The sequence below is a fragment of the Arvicanthis niloticus genome, chromosome 10 (assembly GCF_011762505.2).
Source record: "Arvicanthis niloticus isolate mArvNil1 chromosome 10, mArvNil1.pat.X, whole genome shotgun sequence".
Classification (NCBI taxonomy): domain Eukaryota; kingdom Metazoa; phylum Chordata; class Mammalia; order Rodentia; family Muridae; genus Arvicanthis; species Arvicanthis niloticus.
In genome coordinates this window covers 75,321,609-75,326,320 of record NC_047667.1, presented here as the reverse complement: position 1 = coordinate 75,326,320, position 4,712 = coordinate 75,321,609, and the positions used below count along the sequence as shown (strand labels likewise).

The following is a 4,712-nucleotide window of genomic DNA, read 5'->3' as shown; positions in this document are numbered from 1 at the left end:
GGGCTGCGCCGCTATGAGGAACCGTGAGGAGCCAGGGAGAGACTTTTAGTTAATGAACAGCCGGGCCCAACTTCCAGCTGGAGAAACCCAGAGCGTTTCCAGCCGACTATCCACAGTATGGCAGGAGGAACCTCGGGATCCCCAAGCCTTTTTTTTTCCCCACATCTGGCGCCTCAAACGTGGGGCCTTGGAAGCCACACAACCACGCAGCTACTGATACCGCGGGAAGGGTAAGCCCCGAACTCTTGAAACAAGAAATCTGTTTTTTCCTCCTGTGTTTCAGTCGGAAGCCATCGCGTGGATTTAAGTAAGCCAAGGGAGCCTTTGCTACCTCCTGGCCAGGGCCACTCTCTGGTGCTGGTTCAAAGCTTCCCTGGCCTCTGCTTAAATCCCGATAGCCCGCAACGGGCGTTGGCAAAGACTCTATCTAGACTCTCTCTAAAACAAAAAGAAATCTGGTGACGCAGCAGCCATTTAAAAGCCATAAGGGCGGCTGCCAGTTCTTAAATCTGCGGGAAGGCTTGGCGCTCTTGGACCATTGTGGAATCCCCCAAAGCCAATAGGCCAAGGGAACGTTCCCATTGGACAAGGCGTTTCTCCTCTTTTCTATCATGGGAAACTCCACCTCACGTAAATGTTCACCCCAAGCCAGGCAAATATATTCTTTACTAAAGACCCATGGGATAAAAATAGGCAAAAGGCAAGCCTCCTTGTTTTGGGAGGAAGTCCTTCAGATAGCACCATGCATGGCAGAGGATAATATTTACAGTCCAGACTCTTGGAGCAAAGTAGCTTCCCTTATCAAAAACAGAGATAAAAAACCCCCTTGTGAGTTTTTGCCAATCTTAGCTGCAATTCGGCAATGTATAAGACCATCAAAAATAGGACAGACTGAGAACAACACATCTACTGGGGCCCCTCAGTTAAATGAACCCAAAAACCAAGGTCCCAAAAGTCACCTGGTTTCAGACCTTGAGGCCCTTACCCAACTAATAAGAGAAATAAAATCCATATACCCACCCCTTCCCCCTTATGCCTTGGAGGAAATGAAACCATGTGCTCCTCCTGTCCCGCCCTCCCCCATCCAAAGGCAAGGCTTCATTAAAATACCAAAGGAGCTTTCCCCTGCCTTCCCTCTTACCTCCCAACCAAAGAGAGATAAGTCCCCTCCCCCTCCTCTTAGCCGCAAAAGTAGCAGTCCTTCAAAATCCATAGATAAAACCCAAACTGCTCAAACATTCCCAGTTAATATCCACCCCACTCGAACTTAAACCACTTAAATGGCACCCTATCCAAGCCTCCGACCTAAAAGAACTCAGGCAGGCAGTGAAGGAAGATGGCATTCATGCACCGTGGACAAAATCGCTCCTACAGAGCCATATTGCCAACTTAAACACCCCCCCAAGATTGGAGAGATATTTGCCGTTCTGCCCTTCCTGATCCAATGTTTCTAGAATGGGAGGCGTATTATCGTGATGAGTGTCTTCAGCAAGTCAGGCAAAACCAGGGAAGGGAAGATGACACTCCATGGGGTTTTAAAGAACTCTTTGGCCAGGAAGATTTCTCTACTGGGGCACAACAGGCAAGTCAGCCAACAGGCTACTATGACCAGGTCCGCCTCTGTGCCATTCAAGCCTGGAATAGGCTTACTCCACCTTCAGGGTCTCAAGACCTTGCCCACTCCCTGCTCTCCCTTCATCAGAAGCCTGGAGAATCCCTATCTGATTTTATTCTCAGAACTAAAATGAGCTTAGAAAGAAAAATCTCCAACCCCACAGCTAGGGACCTTCTTCTTAAAACCATTGTTTGGGAAGACATGACTTCCAAATCTAGGCTAGCTTGCCAGGGTCTCCGGGAGGAGCATCACGATAGGTGGATTGTAGCAACCAGAGAAATAGGAACCCCATCAAATCAGGTTACATCCATAGCTCAGGCATTTGTGGCAGCAATAAAAACAGAAAAAATCTGCCTCAAATGTGGGGAGACAAGACATTGGAAAGATGAATGCCCTACAACCTGCCATCTTCGGGGCCGGGAGACCCAGCGAGACCTCGAGCTTGCGCGTCCCCCGCCCCCGAGCCGCCCGCTGCGAGCTGGCCCCGCCGCAACCGCCACCGCGCTAACCAGTGCCCGGAGAGAGCGGAGAGGCGGCATGAGCGAGGTGGGCGAGGCCACCACCTGCGACACCACGCTCCCGCAGGCCGCTGACCCTGCGCCTAAGAGCCCTGCGGCCAGCGGCACGCCCCAGGCCCCGGCGCCAGCCGCGCCCCTCGCGGGGAGCCCTGGCAGAGACGCAGCCCCCAGACCCGCCCCGGCCTCTTCAGCTCCCGTGGGCAGCGAGGACTCGGAGAAGAAAGTTCTCGCCACCAAAGTCCTTGGCACTGTCAAATGGTTCAACGTCAGAAATGGATATGGATTTATAAACCGAAATGACACCAAAGAAGATGTGTTTATACACCAGACTGCCATCAAGAAGAATAATCCACGCAAGTATCTGCGCAGTGTGGGGGAGGGAGAAATTGTAGAGTTTGATGTGGTTGTAGGAAAAGGGGGTCCTAAAGCAACAAATGTGACTGGCCCAGATGGAGTTCCAGTAGAAGGGAGCCACTATGCTGTGCGCCGTAGACCTCCCCATAATGCTGGTGAGATTAGACAGATGAAAGATGGAGTCCTCAAGGGAACACAACTCCTGGTCCATCAGAATCCAACCTACCGCCCGAGGTTCCGCAGGGGACCCGCTCACCCACGCACGAGCCCATATCGTTCCCTACAGGTGGTAGAGCCAGCTACAGGTGATAGAGCCAGCTCCAAGAGTGTTCTCCCCAGTTATTGCCCACAGAAAACCTCTCCGCGAAACTCCAGGACAGTGAGTAATTCCCAGCCTAGTTCACAAAACTAGGCAGGCTTCTTTCTGTCTCCCCCCTCTTTCTCCACGAGTTCCTTGTTAGCTTCTTCTAATTTTTAGCTACTGCCTAGTTCAAAAGACTAGGCCCCACTCTTTCTCCATGTGTTCCTGGTCAACTTCTCTACTTTAACTCCTCCTCTTTCTCTCTGTCTCTCCCTCTCCATGTGCTTTCCAGCTCAAGGGCAAGATGGCAGACCCCCTAGCCTCCACTTTGCCCATCCCCCAGCTCCACAGAGGGCTCCTTCACAGACAACAGCAGTCTTTCAAGTCACAGTGCCTGCTGTGACCCTCCTAAGACTCCTTCCTTAGGTGAGAGATTCCTATAGCCTTTCACTCTCTGACTCTTAGCTCTCCTATCAAGCCTAGGTATCTCTCCCTATAAACTTCAAGTTAGCTTTTTAATCCTTCTCTACAATTAAAATTTCTAATAAAAAGAAAGGTGGAATACAGGTCCTCTCTGCCAGAGCACCCGGACGCCACATCGCAGAACAAGGTCCTTCCCCACTGCTTCTAAACCCGCCATTACTGCTCCTCCCCAACAGGAGGACCTGCAACAAATGTTCCTGTTTTTCAACCAAAAAATTTTCCTTTTCTTTCTAACAGGAACATCTAGAGCAACAATGCTTGTGTTTTTCAACCAAAATGTTTGTTAATTTTTTATTTTAATGCTGCCTTTTCTCTCTAATATTCGTGATATATGTCCAACATTATTTTTTTCAACCTTTATAATTTCTTCAAGGTTTAAAAGCCATCTAATTTCCTTCCACAGTTTAAGTGAACGTGCTGATCACCATTTCTTGAGTCTTAATTAACAACTAATTTCTTTTACAGGCAAACTGTTGCTGCCAATCCCAGATACAAAATTAACATTGTTTTTCTCCCTCAGCCATCCAAAAACAGACTCAAAGATACCTTCTAAGACTAAACTTTCCTCAAACACCTTTGCTTTTCCAGGATCTTAACGACAGGCCATAAGGTGCTTGTTCCCAAGCAATTTAATGCTCCATATCCAGCCTACAGACATCTCCCTACTGGAGATGCTCCTTCCCTGCTGTGATTATCCTACAGGTATACCCACAGATCCAACAGAGTCTAGCCATCCTCTGGAACCTGCCTGAGATGCCAAGCTGCTTCCTCCCAGCCACCTCATCTGACTGCAGACTCCAGAGACACGCTGAGATCCAGAGACAGCGCCACCTCCTGGAACCTGCCAAGCTGCCTTCTTCCAGTTGTCTCATCTGACTGAAGAACCCAGAACATGCTGAAATCCAGAGACCCACACCAGGCTCCAGAGATGCACGCCAGAACCCAGAGATGCTCACTACAGAAGACAAATCTAGACCTTCCAGCTACAAATGAACTCTTTTGCCAAAGACACATAGCTAAAGTTACATGTTAGTGAGGAAAACATAATGTCTATTTAGATTAATCAGATGTCATTACCCTCAAACTGTACAATCTGTATTTAATTGTTTCAATGATTCCCTGCCTCCCAACCCCTACCCTCAATTCCCACTACCCTTGATTTAGTTATGCTACACCCTCTGGCCTACATAGTGTTTTATTTTGACCACCTCATCCAAAATTTTCACTAAAAACAGTGAGATGTTGGGCCGTGGAGACATGGTTTGGACATAGCCTGGTTGAACGGGTTTTAAACCCCGGAGACCCTTTTAGGGACGGTAGGATGTTTAGCCCTGTTCCTAGGCCCCCTTGATAGAGCGCTGGGTTTGAGATAGCCAGGAGACCCAACAGGACATTGCCTGTCAGGGATGGCATATTATCTCCCCGCGCTCTGAGACTCCAG

General features: G+C 49.2%; 1 pseudogene; it reads left to right on the top strand.

The window, feature by feature from the left end:
- Positions 1 to 1,931: 1,931 nt before the first annotated feature.
- On the top strand, positions 1,932 to 4,381 carry LOC117716050 (Y-box-binding protein 3 pseudogene; annotated as a pseudogene).
- The last annotated feature ends 331 nt before the right edge of the window (positions 4,382 to 4,712 follow it).